Source organism: Camellia sinensis, chromosome 15, assembly GCF_055761805.1.
Source record: "Camellia sinensis isolate YWXY chromosome 15, ASM5576180v1, whole genome shotgun sequence".
NCBI lineage: Eukaryota > Viridiplantae > Streptophyta > Magnoliopsida > Ericales > Theaceae > Camellia > Camellia sinensis.
The window spans coordinates 118434091-118454053 of record NC_138975.1 but is presented as its reverse complement, the minus strand read 5'-3'; the positions used below and the strand labels follow the sequence as shown (position 1 = coordinate 118454053).

At 35.9% G+C, this 19963-nt stretch overlaps 1 pseudogene across 1 annotated transcript in view; it reads right to left on the bottom strand.

The window, feature by feature from the left end:
* LOC145813869 (uncharacterized) overlaps positions 1-19963 on the bottom strand; it is a 36492-nt pseudogene that overhangs the window by 4854 nt on the left and 11675 nt on the right. The window contains exons 7-16 of the transcript XR_014357264.1: positions 19211-19268; positions 13177-13287; positions 12402-12459; positions 12082-12178; positions 9169-9204; positions 8559-8695; positions 5096-5166; positions 4935-4988; positions 1857-1999; positions 1325-1446 (exon numbers count right to left, since the gene is read on the bottom strand). The product of XR_014357264.1 is annotated as an uncharacterized LOC145813869 (transcript). The remainder of the gene's footprint in view (positions 1-1324; positions 1447-1856; positions 2000-4934; positions 4989-5095; positions 5167-8558; positions 8696-9168; positions 9205-12081; positions 12179-12401; positions 12460-13176; positions 13288-19210; positions 19269-19963) is intronic.

Genomic DNA, 19963 nt, shown 5'->3' with positions numbered 1-19963 from the left:
TTCTCCTGTGGGCTCGTTCAGTTCTGGAAAGAGCGTGAGCAGGTTCTGGGTAGCTGGACGGGAAGACGAGGCCATGTTTTTTGGGTTGCTAAGTGTTTCAGCGAAATAGCAATTTCAGACTGGTAATGTTCGGAAGGGTTGGTGACAGAATGGCAACAGAGTGTTCCAGAATCTCTTTCTCAGAAACGGAAGAGTTTTTTTCAAAGGATTTTCGGCGGTTTCAGACTGGTTTGCACAGCCTCCGCCTCAACCTTGGTTAAATAGTCGAGGCAGCCACGCGCATCGCGCGCCTCTTACCACCAGCCGACAAACGGGCACGCAAGCCAAGGCGCCCACGCGCCTCGCCATCATGTCCGGCACACCTTTTGATGAATTGGGCACGCCTTTTGATGGCACGCCTTTTGACAAAATTGGGCACACCTTTTGAGGGTGCCACTTTTACAAGGGTCCGACAAGACTCTATAAACTGTCCCGACATTTGATACCGGTTAGCTTTTTTAAGGGTCCGACAAGACTCTGTAAACTGTCCCGACATTGATTCCGGTTAGCTCCTTTATGGGTCCGACAAGACTCTGTAAACTGTCCCGACATAGATTCCGGTTAGTTTCTACAAGGGTCCGACAAGACTCTGTAAACTGTCCCGACATTGATTCCGGTTAGTTTCTACAAGGGTCCAGCAAGACTCCGTAAACTGTCACAACATTGTCTTCTACAACGGTCCGACATGACCCCATAAACTGTCTTCTACAACGGTCCGACATGACCCCATAAACTGTCTTCTACAAACGGTCCGACATGACCCCATAAACTGTCTTCTACAACGGTCCGACATGACCCCATAAACTGTCTTCTACATCGGTCTGACACCACCATACAGTGTCCTCTACAACGTTATGACACCCCATACAGTGTCTTCACCAACGGTCTGACACGACCATACAGTGTCTCCTATCTTTTTTTATTTTTATGTATTTTCTTGTTTTGCTCCTCTCTCCAAACTCAAGTTGGTTAGTTTCTATCCTCCTTGAGTTTGCGGGGGGCTGTTAGAATTTACCACTCACCTACTACCTCCACTATCTTTCTCCACACCTACCACCTCCACTATACCACTCACCTACTACCTCCACTATTTTTCTCCACACCTACCACCTCCACTATCACACACTCCACTACCATCTTCTCCTCTATATATAGGAGTTGTAATATACAGAATAGATCAATCTTGTAATACAGAATCATCAATCAATCAATAAATACATAAATTCTTACAAGAACTAAACTTGGAAAATATTGACATGCCAGACAAACAAAAGGTGACACTTACTTGCTGGGCTTCCCCATAAGCCAGGTAAATGTCAACCGCTTTTCCTTCAGTGCAACAGCTGCTAGCGACGACGGCTGATCTTTATCAACTGTGGACAGTGCTTCTTGGATCCTGCGCAGAGTCTTTATCATAGTAATGTACTCCATTTAGTAAACTAGAAGAATATACCAGCATTTGGGCATGCACACATGAATCTTTCTGTAATATTCAATGTCATATTTTGAATGAGTACACTTTCTGTGTCATAACTTCGAATGAACATCAGGATCTTTGCCAAGATTCAACAAATAAAGTTTTTTCACATTCTGTGTTTTCTTTCTAATCGCTTTCTATACTATTTTCCTTAAGTAACCTTTTCTATTCTTTCTTAGGTAGTTGTCTATATTAATTTATGAAAATGTCTGCAAAGTTGAGAAAAATCAGCTGGCATCACTAGACAATGATTTCCCAACAAAGTAGCTAAATCATTTCTAGGAAATAACTACCAAGTAGGGATTTAATTTAACATAACAAGCAGGGCAAACAAACTCACTGCACGCATTTTGTTGAGTTCTGGGCTTGATCTTCCTGCCAGAATAACACAGTACCAAATCGCTGTTTCATTTCCAGCACGAGAATAGCCACGGGCATCACAACCCAGCTCCATGGACGTCACACTTCTCAATTGTGGAAGCTCTAAAAAATAAGGAACGGAGAATAAACCAATGTATTACAGTTAGTTTCATAAAATCTTAGAATGTATAATCGGGTTTATGTTATACATGTATATGTAAATATTTCCCAATTGATATGTATTATAGGCATAGGAATATAGACATATAGTTATATCTTCATATAACTTCAAAGCTATGTTGCGTGCACTCAGAAATGGGTATCAGGTGCCTGCATGTGCTGAACTATCAAGTTCATCAAACCTTTTATGTCCAAGGACACCAGAACACAACAAGATTCATATACTGTCAAGGGGATGCCACCATGTTTTACGCTATAAGAACCAAAACAATAAAAAACAACTCCTATACATCAATATATTCAAAATTCTCAACAAAATTCAAAAAAGGATTCAATGAAGTCTCAAGACTCTTAACACCATCAAAACTTCTTCTATTAAGCTCCCTCCAGATGCTCCAAAATAAAATGGGAGGTCCTAACTAACTGCCAATCACCTCTTTTTTTCTCTTTTCAACTCTGGCTACCCTCCAAGAAAGCAAAAGGTCCCAAACATTTGAAGGGAACACCCAAACCATGTCAAACAAGACTCAAAATAAGGCCCAAATGTCCCAAAAGATGTGATCCCTCTCCCTCCTCACATATCACTAACAACAACCCCTCTATCAATTGTTATTTGTCTCGAGCTAGACAGGCCAGCTCCAACTTCTCTCCACAGCAAAGATGTCACCAAAACTGAATTCTCAAACACAAACCTCACATGATGGTGAAAAACATACCCAACCTTCCTAATACCCTGTAAAAGGCCCACACCGATGCATAAAAACCTCTAAAGACATCCAATCACCCCACCTACACCCATATTTTGCCAACACAAACCTTCTCCAAAATCTGTCCCCCACACACACAAAACTCCATAACCACTTTCTCAAAAGAGCTTGATTGAAGATTTCAAGACCCCAAATCCCCAACCACCACTCAAATAAGGGAGCAAACAGTATCAAATCAACCAAGTGGTTAAATATATCCCCCCAACCCCCCCCCCCCCCCCCCCCCCCCCCCAAAAAAAAAAAGAAAGTCCCATCACAACCTTTTCAACCACTTCGCCACTAAGACCGGAATGGTAACCACCAAACCAAACCAAGTATTGTGTCCCAATTGAGTGGAGTCGGCTACATGAATTCTTTTGGTCTATTCCGCTCTGTCAAAGGCTATATGACAAATTAAATTTAATAAATTCAAATCATTTTTTACTACAACATCACATGGCAGTTTAGATCTTCCCCTCCTAACGTTTTCATTTATGGTGATCATATCACTTTTACTTACTGTTGCATCTACAAGTCTTTGTTGCACATAACAACCATCTTTATCAATGTAAGGCTACCACCCTTCTAAAAATAGAATATATATATATATATCAAACTCAACCAAAAATTAATTCATCCAAAAAACCAACAAGGAATTCCCTAAAACAATCGCCAAACTCCAATTAATTAAAGGAATCACTAAAACAATCACCCACTTTTTAATTCATGCGCTCCAACCTCAAATTTTGCAACACCACTACTTTCAAATACAGCGCAATATGCACAACCTTAAGGTTCAAATATTCACAAGTGGGGATCAAAAACCCTAATATTTGCACTGAGGTTCATAAACATTTCTACCTCTTCTACTTGTCTTCCCTCCCTCCCTGGGAACATGTTTTAAGCCAACCCAAAAATGTCGATATTTCTGCTAACAAATCTGTGACTTTCTCATTGTTTTAACAATTAGTATATCCATTTTCAAACTTTTTTATGGTATATTGTAGCATTATTATTATTTTCTTTATTTAAGGAGGCTAACATATTCTGACTAAAGCCAAGAATTTACATATATGTAAAGGGATTTAAGCAACACAAAATTGACTCCTTGGCAACTCTATGTCAGAATGCAGATTGGAAATTTTGATGAGACTATCCTTTATTTTGCTCTTTCCTTTTTTTATCATTTATCCTCCGTGTTTTTATAGTTCAATATATTAAAAAGGTTGTATTTATGCCCGGGTTCATGGGAACAAAGAATGCTTTGTCTAATCTCTCGTCCATGATAACCATGATCTCAACATAGAACAACTTATGAGCATTTAGTAGATCACAAAAGTAAACTAAATCAGCTAAAGGATATCTATAATAATATTTGTATAATAGCACAGCCCATTGGAACCAATAAACACAACCTAGTCAGCTTCCCAGTAACTCTCAAATGCAGACACAGGACGATCCCTCACAAGCAACTTTGCAGGATGCATTGCTGAGTCATTTATTCTACTATGTGGGAAAAATGGACACTCTGAAGACACTCTGCAGGCTTATACTCACGTAAAATCTAAAGAAAAAGGGTTACTTTATAAGGAGGGCCACATTTGACAAAAGATTCTACCACAAATTTACACAATATGGAAAAAAAGGTTGCAACACAACATCTTATCAAATGAAAACAAAATCATAACCCGACAAGTTCTGTACAATTCAATTCATGTGAAGGAAATTATCAAGGAAGATTTCTACATAGGAAAACATGTACCAAGGAAAAACTTCATGGTCAGATTAGCTGATCCAATGTTTCAAGAAGAGAGAAATGATTGGTACACTTCCTAGAAAAAAATATCAAAATATAATCTAGATTTTTTTTCCCCTTTGCTGAAGAAAATAACTACATAAAGGACTCTAGTCAGTGGATAAAAAGACTGATGAAAGCAAGGACCTCCAAATAATCATGAAGCCAACAGTTTGCACTTGTCAATCACATGAGGTTTACTTGCACGTTAGAATCACTATAACAAGCCATTTACACAATGGCTGCACTCACTCAAGTAATATGACCGGGCAAATTTTGTTATAGTGTCCAAGCCCTAGATTATAAAACTTGATAAAGTACAAACAAACAACATTACCTTGATGTTTATTCTATTCCATTATATCTACAAACCATGAATTGTTGGCAGGTCCTGCAGATAATGTGCACTGCTTAGCTTGTTATGTACACATTATTTATGTTACAAAGAGTACCAAGAAAGACTATGAAATGAAATATAAAAAAAAAAGAGGGGCATACCATGATACACAACAGGTTTAACACCATGTTCTTTCAAAAATACAATTGCAGGTGCAGATTCCACACCAAACCTGTTGTTGATAATAAGAAAACTATCAAGATCATACACTATTTTGGAAAAAAATTATGGAGCACCACATTTTTTAAGGTGGTGTTTCACGATCAAGTTACCAAAGATTGGAAGGGGAAAGGGAACCTAAATTAGTCTCCCCCAAGAAAAGTACAGTCCAGTATGCTGGTTAGAGTAACCAATCTTTCTAACCAATATGCCCGTTAGCCTGATGCATAATTGACGAAAAAGACGAAAAAAGATCAATTGATTCTTCTCTAAACTATTTAATAAGGAACAAAAAAATAGATGCCTTCCAGAAAAAAGGAACAAAAAAGTAGAAAGAGAAAAAGAAAATTTCAGAAAAGACATGAAGATTAAATATGAAAAGCAATGTTGTCAGAATCGTTATGAAAAATATATGTATTGTGGATTCATATGTTGGTAGATTGAATCATGAGATATGTTTTGCATTGTATCAGTTTCATATTGTATCACAATTTAACATGTATTTCTTAATTAGCTATCAATACCTTCTCTTTCACCTTTAGCCCTATTAACAGCATTTCGCAATGTCAATTGCCATTGCCCGCACTCGTTGAACAATCCAAAACCATATTATCAAAAAAACCCATACCAAGGAGACCAAAATCCAGATAAACCCTCAAGCAAAATGACTCCCATACTCCCTTTGCTAAAAAAAAATTGAACTTTCATGAATCTAATTTAGGTGAAAGAAACAAAGAGTTTACATAGACAAACCATTTGGAATTGGGTTGAGGCCCAAGATTTGGGCCAAAAGGCTTGTTTGGACTATGACCATATACCTCATAACAAGTATGTTTAAGCTACACTCAACCAAGTCCTAAAGAAAGTCTTTGACTGCAAACTGGGAATCAAACGAACTAGCGACCATGAAGTTTGGCTCAATTGAAAAACAAAAATCTTCTTTTATTTTTATATTTGCAATCAAATCTCATTACTCCTTCTGTTATATTAAATTTTGAATTTTCTTTCCAATTTCTTATGAGTTGAATATTTGGGTTTCTAATGAATTCATATTTACCTTTTTGTCGAATTTGTATGTTTTTAGAGATTATTTTTCATGTCATTGGTTATATGCTTTAGTACTTCATTTTTTCAATATATTTATGTATCATATGAAAGTACTTTTTATTTATTTATCTGTGTGGGTATCTATATCGTGCTTGGCACGTGGCGAGCCCTATGGGCATCATGTCATCACCATCACACATCCACGTGGCAGACCCCTGAGGTACCACGATAAGTTGGGGTTGTATACCTAGCTTAAGCGGGGGCATGCACACCACCAAGTATGAAAACAGGACCACAACTCACTTTGATAGAGCTAGCTCACCTAGAGCTCTCCATGACCCATCATGACACATAAGAAATATATTCTCTGCCAACTTACCCCAGCTCCATAGCAACATAGTTGGACCCTTGGCTCACCTATATTTACTTAGCTACTCAAGATGAGCCATTGGCTCAAACATGCACTCACCCCCTTGTTGCCTAGGTTGGGAGCAGGACCTAGGAACTCCCACTTGGGATCATTAGAGGATTGTGGATTGGAAGCTAAGACCTCCGGATCATCAAGGTCGTGTAACTGTCTCCTTGCAATGATAGTTCCACCTTGACATAGCTTAGAGAAAAAGGACGTTGACCTGACACTTACACATGTTGCATGTATGATACGTCTCTCAAGATATCATACCTACACCTGCAACTCCTATGATGCAACCTTCCCCAGGACCTGAATCATAGGGCACGGCTAGTAGGGCTAATATCACCCTCCTGACGAGTTGAGGAGAACTCGCCACCTCTCTTGAGGTCGCTTAGGCTCCAATACTCCTGGAGTTTATATAACGACATCATAAGTGCAACCACAATCATAACAAGAGCAACAAGAATCATATAACATATACATAGTGTTCAAGGTCTCTCCTTGCCACCCCTTTCCTCTCTAAGCTTGCTTTGGTCTTCTCCTCTTCCACCTCCGATGATCTCGGGCCATTGACGTGCCCACCATCTTCCCAGAGGTCAATGACCGATCGCCTCTAACTTCTCTTACCCACAATCTATAGTCATATATGTTAATGTATTGTATTATACATGATAAGACATGAGACATGATACACAATGCACACAAGTCATATAACAGTACATGATATGTATTCAACAACACTGATGAAAAGAATTTTCCTCACTTGATTTTCATCTAAAAACTTATTCTGTAATTTAATAGTCAAAAGTAAAATAGAAGAAACAAATATGCTTGGAGGTTCATTTCAAAATCTTCACATAGAAATTTAAGGAGATGCCAACAAAAGCATGAAATGATACAAAACATTTGTGATCCTAATTGAGATTACAAAACAGAAAAATGAAATGAAAATTTTAAAAGTTTGCACAAGATTTTTCAAAGGATTTGAAATATGAATAATCAGACCCTGACAGCTTTAAAGCTGTGTAGCATGGACTCTAGTAGATATATAGGATCTAACTGTCAAGCCTCTTCTAGAACCCCAGATCTTATGATGGGAATTGGCTCAAAATACATACAAAGGCTGGGTAGGGCTATAGGGAAACATCCTGCACATTCAAATGCCTTATATTTCATATAATACTGAGATGAAAATTGTTGTCCCCTTTCAGGATATAACTGAACATAGTGAAATTTCAAAAGATGTCGTTGAAAGAAAAAGTTTGTATATATAAGTCTTTCATGTGAGGCAAGAAATACTTTTTCACTATCAAATTTGAGCTTGTTATTCTTCTTCCATCATAACATAAGTAGGATTTCGTTTGTTCACACATAACACTTTGTTATTGTCATGGGTAACATGACGACAAACGTTTTCTACCCTCTACCACTGCAATAAATAAAGAAATTTGATAAATACACTTATTCAAGATATAACAGCTTTCCAGATCTAAGTAGAAGTTAACATAAAGTAGATAGTTGTGACTGCAAAAAAATCTGGTTCTGCTGCAAAAAGAATTCCCCATTTATCATCAATCCTTCAAGCCAAGATTCCCCATTTATCATCAATCCTTCAAGCCAATATAAGAAAGAATAATGATAGCTGCTTCTGTTCAATGACGAAAGGAATAATTTAAAATAGTTCTGATGCTATTCTAAGATTTATTATTGGTTAAATGACAAGATTATTTGGGGATTAGTTGGGCTTTGATTCGGACACCCCGGTGCCAATAAAAAAAAATGACAAGATTATTCACAAAACTAGGAAATTATTCCGAAGGAAGCTTGTAAGAACATTTAAGATATTAATCTTTCCTTTTCTTTTTCTTTTTTTCAAAAAAGGGAAGGAAAAAAAAAAGCATTCCTATACGTTCTCCCAAAAAAGAAAAGAAAGAAAATACACATACACATTCCACCAAAAGGAAGATTCCTCTTCTTGCCATGGCACAAATGCGAAAGCAGCATATGGCCAATAATTTAGGGCAGCTTGACGCACGAATGGAGCTGCACGCTCCCCTGTTTCTGAGAAGAAAATGACTTTCACCTACTATCCAGAATTGAAAAATCAATCAAGGATGAGATATAAAAAAATAAAATAAAAAAAAACAAAAAAAAACATGAATCTACCCATGGTATTGAAGCCAAACAATGCAAGAATAAGCATGGCAGTGTCATCAAAGAAGGAACACATGCCTTACATATCATCATGTTGTAAAGTATCAATTTGGATGGGTAGCACAGTCAGCTAAAATAAAATATATAACTTGGATTTCATGGAAAGAAATAAAAGAACTAAAGACATGATTACACATAGCATTTCTTCCTCTTATTTGTTTCAAGGGTCCATAAGAAGATTCCGGGATCATAATTTTTGGTCAAGTGGTATCCATTAAATAGTTTTATTGGTGTGACAATAAATTATAATCAAAATTATCAAAGTGAAAAATAATACTAAATAGTACACAGTAAATAAAATAGACTGGTTAGCAATATATGGGAGCTGAAAATAATTTGTACCTTATGAGGACTGCTTTTTCCCACAAAACTTTGTAGCTGGAATAAATATATAATTCCATATCAGTTCCAATAAAAAGGCAATTAAAAAACATGAAAGCAAGAGAAACATTATTATCTGCAATGCAAGCTGGTTTCAGTTGAAAGTACTATGCAAAATGATAAAGGAAGATCAAAAGTCATTAGTGATTTATGTCAGGCAAGCATGCATCTTGACAATTGAGAAGTTGGAAGGACTAAACTAGGTAAAACTCTAATGTCTTCCATCATTCGCACAGAGATGCAGCCCTCACAGCTGAACAGATTTTCTCAAACTGGTCTGCCAACCTTTTGCAATTGCCCCAATTAATGGCCTCGTGTGCATGGTAAATTCAGCATACATAAAAAAGAGGATCAATTACTGGTCTTCCCCCCCCCCGGTACATTTGAGGAAAGTGGGGAATCAAACCATAACCTCCTAATGATGTAAACTGGTTCTCACCACTGCCTAACTCCAGTGGTTAAAGATAAATTATGCTGTCCACTCCAAAGGTTTGGCTTCAATACACTTGCTACCCTATGGTATTAATAATTACACTGACTTCCTCTATTTGGGAAATCATGTAATAGATTTCCTCTTGTTGCTAACTGACCATTGGTGATAAAAATGAAATATGATGACATCATATTTTTTAATTTTGAAATGCCTACTTTACGCTTGATATAAGTTATAACTAGCCCAAATGATATGTGTCAGTCTAAGCCAGATCATCTATCACCACCACTTCTCTGTCTATATATATACATTAATTGGACACAGCAACCCCATTACCATTATCACCAAACAACTCTACCATTACCATCACCATCGCCATCGCCATCGCCATCGCCAAACAACCAACACTACTCTGTCGATTTAGCACCATCATCAACAACCACGACCATTCAACCCCCATTTCATCACCAACACCATCATCTAACCCAATTCCAACCCCATGTTTCACAAACTCCAATCGCTACCTACTTTACCACCACACTCAACCTTAATATCCACAACCACAACACAATCATCCATGAATCACCATAAAGTTTCCAAATACCCAAACACGAGAGGCATTTCCCTTCGATTTAGAGAAGCTTTGCAATGACAAACCCAATGCAAGTATGGGTCATAATTAGCAGAACTTCAGTTCCACCAATATTTGCCATCAATGCCAAACTTACTAATGGCCACAATGGTGGGCACACACTTTGCTAGCCAAAAAGACAACAACTACCACAAATATTGCCACCACCACCAAAATCAAACCCCTATCATCCTTCATTCATCAAATACCATACACAACCCAAAGCCTAGCTTGATAAAAGATATGCTCCGAGAAGGATTATTGACCAAAAATAAGAAAAAGGCTTGGCAATGAAAACCATTTTCAACGAGGGTATTGTTATAGTTGTTGTAAACTGATCAAAATGCCACTAATGCAAGACAAGGTTTGTTGATGTTACCAATCAACATCATTTTCATCTAAATCTACTCCAGATAAGCAACATGAATCAGCCACCAGGTCCACCAACAAAGCATGTCCTTTGAAAAATCACTGCTCCCATGACCCAAATATAATATATTCTTTTGCCTATTTTCTCCATTGATTCACACATAACAATCATTTAGCTATTGTTGGGACAATATATAGGTTGAATTGGTTTAAGAGCTTACAGAAGGGTCTTACAAGTTAGAGATTGCACTGTTTAGCTCACTAGAGATGTTGAAGTTGCTTCGGGAGTTAGATGGAGATGGTAATTTGTGTATTCACCCTCTTTTTGTAATTTTGCAAGTACATAAGAATAGGAATTGGTATAACTAAGTGCCCATAGGTGGATTTGAGAGATGTAGTTGGGTGCCCATTGCATACTTTCTTGATTGGTAGTTTAGATCAAAGGTGGAGGGCATGGGATTCATTATGGCTCATATTATGGTGGATCTATCAAAGATCAAAGAGAGAGATGAAAGATGGAGGGAAAGAGGATGCTAGAGAAATATGGGTCTTGGACCTGCTGGTGGAAGTGAATCATCAAAGATGATTTTGTTTAGGTTTCATTTTTGGAGGGGGGTAAAAGAGATGGTTGTGATGATTATGTTGGAAAAAAAAAAGGTTTTGGGTGATAAATTGGAGTATATAATAAGGGCTTTAATTCATAAAGTTTAAAGAATAAATTGACATCATCTGTTAATAGGGTTTCCAACAAAGTTTGACGAGGGTGGTCAATGTAGTTTTTATATGATAGGGTCAATGAGAGTATTATGGCCAAACCTTAGGAGTGGTCAATGTAATTTGGCCGTAAAAAATTCTTTTACCTTCTCTTTTTAAGTGAAAAGAATATGGTCAAATTGTTACCCATCTTACCCAAACCTATATCAGATTAATAGAGAGCATGAGTGAGACAAAAAAATAGGGTTTAGAAAAGAAAAAAAAATGCTGGAGTACCCATCCAATAATAAACTTAGTCATGATTATGCAAATATTAAATTCAAGAGAATATTGCATGATATTGATCAAATGCTAATTATCATAAAAGACTCCTAACTAAATAATGATTTCTTTTCATATTGCTTTTTCAGTGCATCAATCTATGAAATTCCACTCCAGCATTACAACGTAATGCAAGTGTAATCAATCGTTCCCAACAAAAGTTCATTCCTTCTACCTTATTCTCCACAAATTAACTTCAAAATTCAAGATAATTATAATCTGTTACTATCACAAACACTAGAACCATCCAACCTTATTGAACTCTAAACCCACAACCTTTCTTGGCCCTAAAACTACTAAAAAATCAAGTGTAGACAGCATCATCCAAGTTTCCTAAACTATCCTATGTCACAATTTAGTCATAACAAAATGTGTATACGGACCCAAGAAAGAGTGTATTTATTGCCAATGAATCCTTTGAGTAGTATAGAATGCGAGGCAAACTTAGCATCGTGGTTGCAAACCAATTAGTAACAACATCAACAGAAAGCTCTCCCTCATACCTGCATCAAACAATCAAAAAGATGTTAAAATTTCCTTTAGAATCTATCAAGTAGCAAATTATAAGACAAATCCCATAATATATATATATAGAGAGAGAGAGAGAGAGATTGCATTGGGCATAAATAGAAATGTGCAAAGTTATAAAGCCTGTGTGTTGACTTTAAAACTCACAATGCAGCATGAGGGCAGCTTTCAAAATTTAAACCTTCGGCGGAAACTCACCTAATTAGACAATTTGCAGTGTCACATCCAGAGGGAAATGCAACGAGTGAAGGCAAGCCTGTAAGCATATCAAATGAAGTTAAAATAGGGGAAGAAGTCAAGTGCTTATAACAATAATAGTTGTTCTCCCAACTCTTTAACAAGCATAATCAAACAATATATAAATGGCAAACAAGAAAATATAAAATAATTTATTCCATTGAAAGCATGACTAAATTCCAGAAATTGAGAGAAAGTTCTTACTAGGGAGAAAATCAAGTGACAATCATTTCAGTCATAAAATCCAGATTTACTCTCTACTAGGGGTCGGCATCGACTGGGTTGGGTCAGGCTTGCACTTTATAGTAAGAATATATGCATTATCCCAAGGCCTGCCCAACCTCGGCCCTAATCTAACCATCCCAAATTTGGCCCTAAAAATACTTCTACATCCCAAGCCCGCACAATTAACTCGGCATATTCTTTGTGCAGTTCATTTATGTCAGGATGCAGTCCTATCTTTTTGCAGTTCCATTTGTAGTTTTTTGAAAATTTAGTTTGCAGTGCTTAATCATTCACATTGCATATAACTCGTGTAAATTATATGAAAGAGAGCAAATATTTGATCCCTAGCTTAGGAAATCAATATCTGTTTGGTGAGATTTTGTGCTGTAAAATCCCAAAGATTGCTCATTGAACTATTTTGGAGGTGTATAGAGGCAAAGAGTCCTAGTTTTTTTAGTTTCTTAGTAATTATTCTAAAATTGAAATATAAAAAATCTGATAAACTATTTACCATTTTCAAAGGAAGGCTACCCTGAAAATGTCTTCTCAGCAAGGTAAGTAGCAAGTTCAACTTCTCCAAGTTCAACCATTCCAATATTTGCCATGCCATCCAACAGAGAAGCTGCACAAAGAAACGAAAACAAAAACCACTTCTATCAACAAGGTAATCTAGAAACATAAAACTTCATAGAGAAAATGAAAACAGCCAAGTTGATCAGTCCAAACAAGAAAAGGAAAAAGACAAAAGAGAAGAAAGAATGATACAAGAAAACAAAAATTAGCCAAGGTAAGCGATTTGTTACTTAGATTCTTATAGCAGAACAACTCCTTTTTCAATGCCAAAAATTTTTTTTTTTTACCTCCCTATGGTATGGTCCCCATAGCACTTTACCCCTTATCTTTTAAAATAGCCACAAGCCCCCCATGTGGTCTTGGATTAAATTGCAATACTAACTCTGTTAACTTTAGCGATAAAAAGACAATTATACCCTTGTTTTCTTCCTCTACTTCTCATTATTTGTGTAAGAATAAAAAGTAAAAAAATAAAATAAATCAAACTTGCCTCGATTAAGAAACTTGATTTTTTTTAACTTCTAACTTAAATTCTAAATTTGTAACCTAATTACTAATTTAATCACATCTTAAGTTATAATATATTCATATTACAGATATATATTACCATTAGCAGGCAAAACAGAGTTTGAAAAAAAAAAATTGAAAGTGAAAACAATAAAAGAAACGTAATAAACAAATGGCTAAACAATAGAACTGTAGAAGCATGGGAGGGTTGGTGAATCTTTTACAAATGCTGAGATTTGTCATTATGATTTCTAAAAAAGGGACCGAAATCAAACTCGATATCATATTATTTCTTCACATCATATTTATTTCTTCATCACAGAAACAAGATTACATATTACCAAGTCTCTGTGTATATATAGTGCGTATATATATGAACTATTTAATAAGTTGAGTTTTGTCGTTCGGTTTGTAGGAATCGCAGATTGTGCCAATTGCATTGCAGTGATAGGGGAGTTTGTACAGGGGCCAAGGCAATGGTTGAGAGGAGGGAGACGGTGGCTGGGCGGCAGGAAGGGAGGTCGTATCTAGAAGGGAGGTCGTATCTAGAAGGTGGGGAGGGTGGCAGTGGAAAGAGGGAGGGAGTGGGGGCGACTGGCATGGTGGAGGAGGTGGTGGAAGGTTTAGATTTAGGGGTTTTTTTAAAAAAAAAAGATGATGAAAGGGGCGATTGTCTTTTTACCTTAAAAAGTTGACTTTAATTAATTATTTCTCTTCCCAACTCTCTCAAAATGCACATGTAGTACAAGTTATATTAGTTTTGGACAGAAAATGTAACGGGAGCAATTTAGTCCAAAATCACATGAGGGTTAGTTGGCTATTTTTAAAAGACGGAGGCTATGCTATTGGACCAAACCACAAGGAGGTAAAATGGATTTTGCCCTTTTTTTTTTATTATTTAAATATGTTGATCTCATTTGATGCTTTCTAATCACAATGCTAACTTTCAATCTGTAACATGGTGAAACAGTTAAGTCTAGAACCATAGGATTTGGCAATTTCATGACTTATATCGTAGCAAGGATGAAGTGTAATCCAATATCCATAGAGGGGTTTGGAAAGGGAAAAGAAAACTCATAGAAGCCTCAAGCACTTGACAATTTCAAAGAGGCATCAAAGAGTCAAGGAGGGATGAACTCAAGTCATAAACAAGGATGTCCACGTGACAAGATTCAAGAAGACCAAAATGTCTTAAATAGAACCACCTAGGGTAAAGACTTGACTTTAGAAGACATTTATGCTGGTCCTGGTCAAGATTGGTGACCATTTTGGTAAATTAAGTATGACCTCCTAGCCATCCAAAAACTGTAACTTAGGATCTATTTTTTTTTTTTATCGGCCATAACTTAGGTTGTAGTTTAAAATTTTAAATCCTTGAGTAAGACCAATTTCAAATGAAACTAGATTTACATAGTTTCAAATTGAGCACAAATTTCGCCCAAAACAGAGTTAAAATGAGCGAGCTAATAATCTTTTGAAGTTGGCCATGTTGCTGGTGGAAGAAATCAAACAAACTTGAATGATCAACTATTTTGGCCGGCCAAACTGGGTGCAGTTTGAAAAAAATAAACTAATCATTATCTAACCATTGGAACTCATGCATTATACATAAGTTTCATTTTAAACCCAGAACTTGATGATTTGAGACCCAATATTCCCTATATACATTAGAGAACACATCTTGAGAGATTTGGGAGAGCTTAGAAAGAGTATTCATTATACGCTAACTATCAACAATTGGCCCAAGCTTGATCTTGAAAAGCAAACTTTGGACAACTTTTGGGCTTCAATTTAAGGTATAAATTCTTCCTACTAGTGTATTGTTGAGATATGTTTACCACCCATGATATTTATTTTGTAAATTGCAAAGGTTGGGGTAAGACTTGCAAAACTTTGTGTTGGTGCTTGTTTGACTCTGATAGTTTGTGGTAGTAGGCTACCCATTGTGAGTTGTGCATTGTGAAAGAGGTTGTGGGGGAGCCTAAAAACACGTTGTGAGTTAAGGACTTTGGTTGAGCTTGCAGGTGATCATAGAAACTAGTTGAATTCTGAATTGAGGAAGAGGTTGAGGGTGACCTTGTGAAACCCAGTGTGGTGGGTTCTAGGTGAGCCCTTGAGTGAAAACCTAGAGACTTGAAGTAGTGGGTTTTAGGTGAGCCCTTTGTGTGAAACCTAGAAAGAATCGTAGTGTTGTTCTTCAGGACAAAATATTAGGTAGATTAGTAGCTTGTAGGTTAGCGTAGGAGAAACCTTCATCAAATCCAAGTGTAATACTTGAATAGGAGACAATAGGTAGATTAGTGGGTTTTAGGTTAGACTAGGGTAAACATTCTTCAAATCCTAGAAATTGTCTTTGTGAGGAGAATTTAGGTGGGTACTAGCGTGCCCATTGTAAGTCACCAGTTGTTTGGATGATTCATGGATACTTCAGGCGAGAAGGCAAACAAAACTTGAACCTTTGATAGATATTTTTCTATCACATTGAATCACTTTCTAAGTTTTAAACATACCGAATGGTTAGAAAAATTGAGATTGGTCATTGAGGACTGGTGAAGAAAAAACAAAATAACTGTCCTATTCACCCCCTTCTAGGACATTTTCATAAACACATAACGAGACACGATGACATGCCAATTCAGGTTGGTTTTCCATGGCAATGGACTTCTGCATGAACCTTAAAAAATTTCAAAATTCCTAGTTTCGAAGTGGACCAATTATGATATGCATTGAGTTTTATTAAGAATTTTACTTGCCTTATTTCATGTTATGTTTGTTGTGCCAAACACACAACAAGAAATAATCTCCCATCCTCAAGTTATATCCTTCTAGAAAATCAAATCATAGTATTAGGATTGAAATAGAGCAACTTGTTTATTCTTTCCCAATCAAAGGAAAAAGCCGAATGATGCCAAGGAATTCTTTCATATCTTCTCTCTTATATGTTGCTAGCAAAAATGTGTATGGATGTCGGATTGAACATTAATAATTGATATGATGTCATACAAGAACCATGGACAAATGGTGACAAGGGCATCCATATAAAAGGGCACTACTTTAGTAGCATTCAACTCCTTGGTTGATATGTGAGACACTATTTAAAGTACCACCTCAGGTTTCCCCCCGCCCCCTTCTCAAACACAACTCAATTCAACTTATCCCACTCAACAAAGCCTTGTGCCATTTGTCTCGGGTGGGTATGAAAGTTCTACCTAGCCATTCCACTCTTTCAAGGCTATAATTTTGGTCAAACCACCAACCTACATTTTAAGGTTATGATATTATCAAAATCAATGAATATCATGTCAATATCGTCATTAGACAGACTACATCAAACATACTTTCTTTAATCCTTCATATATAATGAATAAATATTCGTTATAAAATGAGTTAATACCATATGATGACAGCGACAAATTGAGAAAGAAAATAAATAAGCTCCAACCGCAAAATTGAACTTGAAGATGGTTACAAAAAAGGAAAGAAATGTGTTAAAGAGCAACAAGTGGTTCAACTATATACCATCACATAGTAACTCAATTATCTCAATTATCCATAGACATACAATATATAGTGTCTCATTAGATATTCTAATTGATATGTGCAACGACAAAATTGAGACATCCATTTCCCTAGTATTTTTACTATTATTGACATACTTCAATGATTATCAAAAGGTTACCAACATATGATATGTCAAAATCATTGGTTAATGGTTATATATATTCCACCTTTTTGTTTGGGTGTCCTATGCCATGTTCTCAAAAGGCTGATTAGCACTCATGTCAATGTTAAATGTACATTAAAGTATAAATTAACATCAATATAACGTACAAATTGTGATTCATTTGGGAGACATTAAATTTAAATAACTGTACTCTTAGGAAAATTATGACAAAAGCACCTCCATTTGGGTTTGTGGTGGGTTTAGGGCTGGAATATGTTTTAGTGTTAGGGTTCTAAAAAGACGAGATAACTTCTAGGGTTTGTAGAACGATGAGAAGAAAAAACTAAATTTGTTGAATTTCAAAAATGACAGCTTGCTGGATTTTCAAAAAAGATTCTATTTGAGAGTAATTTAGTGGCTAAAATGAAGGACCTGGGGAGAGGCCATTGAGGACCAATAAGAAGAGGAAGGGGAAGGGTTAAGATTGATTTAAGCTGGAAATAAAAAGTTAATTTTTCTAGGGCTTTGAACAGTATGCTTTTGAATATTAGTAATTTTCTGGATCAATACTACATTGCTGTGATTTTTTGGTTTGGAAATTTTGAAAGCTATCCTGGAGTGCTGTTGATTCAGTTGCTGGGATTGGTGTAGTCAGTACAAATGGATTGAAGAAGATGGAGAACATTTAGAAGCTTTCAGAGTTAATTTTAGTCCAACCGTAAAAATTTAAGGTTGGAAAGAATATAAGCAAAGGAGGAACTGGAATACCTGCTCCCATTTCTGTCTTATCCAACATAAAGTGAACACAAATGAAATGTTTCAAATAATTAAAATGATAGAATACAATTGGTGTGTTTGGTTTGGTTTTGGGAGACAAATTTTCAAAAAAAATCTTGGGGAAAGAGTTATAAATTTTTTTTTGTTTGATTGGTTGTATATTTTCGAAATAGTTTTGGAGTATGGGAATTTGGGATATGATTTGACATTTTATTGTAGTTGAGTAGAAATGAGTGAGAGAAAAAGTGATTGAGAAGGAGAGAGGAGAGAGAAAAAGTCATTGATTGATGTGTAGGAGAGAGAGAGTAATTTTGGAAATTTTTTAAAAAAAATTTCCAACCAAACAAAATTTTAGAAACTTTTTTCAAAAATTATGTTTTGAGAGTTAAACCAAACAAGGCCAATATGATTTAATCCATATTCTGAAAATCCCAAGTCTTCCCACTTTACATCCGAATCTAAAAACCTTATGCTGGCCACATACTCGAATGAAAGAAGAGCAATAGGATGAATGAGATTCAATGAATTATCAGGTTTTGCATGCAGATAGACCTATTCTGTTACAAAAGTAAATAAACTAATTAGGTAAATAGGTTTACTCAGCCTTGTGTCGGAGAAACATGTCTTGACTTGAGAAAAAATAAGTTTTTTGTTTGTTATTTCACAAAATTGTAATCAAATCATTTCGCTTAAGATTCATTTAAATACAACTCAAGCCTAACGGCTTTGTTTACTTTGAAAGTAAAATCTTTTATTGGGTTTTGTACCCCATATCATTTTCAATGAACTAAGTTTCCTATAATGAGCAGCACAAGATATGGAAAAGAGATTCATTTTATACAAATATAGGTTCCACATCTTTATCATGGACATATTAAGTATAATGAAGGAAAGAAGGCAAGCAAAGAACATATCAAAAAAGAAAAAATATAGTAAAAAAAGAGGGCAAGCAGACAGATATAACACAAGTAAACAACATCATCAACAACAAATATATGCAACAATTAATATTAGAAATGCATACCAATTTTCTTCCAGTTATTAGAAAATTGTGCAGAGCGGTCACTCCCAAATGAAAATACCTGAACCAAGTTTTGATGAACAACAATAAACACCTATAAAAGATCTCTTTCCAGTACACTAATATTAGAATAACCGCGACAACAACAGGAATGACAAAGACAAGATCAAGAGTTCATAATATTTACGGCAGCCTTCTATGATTATTTTGTATAGCTGGTATTTCACACATTTTCAACATTTGACTACAAACTCAATTGTTGCTTATTAATAAAAAAATTCCAACATATGAATGATGTATCTATGTTTTTATATCAGTATGAAGAGTCTTTCCATCCCTACCAACATTAACATTGAAACCCTAGATTAAAGAAAAATGTTTAAATTTCAAGGATTTTCTTTTTCACTGTTATTTCTTTTTCAGATTTTGGTTTTCTGGGATAATTCAAGTTAAGATATTTGTTACATATTACATGAAATATCAATTGTACAAAATGAGCAAAAACAACACAGCCAGTCCTTTGTTACATAGATTCTAAGCTTCAGGTACGAGTGTCGAATGCAAGTATGTATCTAAGCATCAATTCATCTAATTCCCAAGTCCTAGGGCATCAAGCATGGTCACATATAGATTTCTTAATACTATTTCTAATTTCACAAGATAAAATGGTAAGTGACATTGAGTGTTATACTTCACTTGCTTTGAATAAAATATGTAACAGAATTGATGTAGTAACGGAGTTTTATGTATAATTAA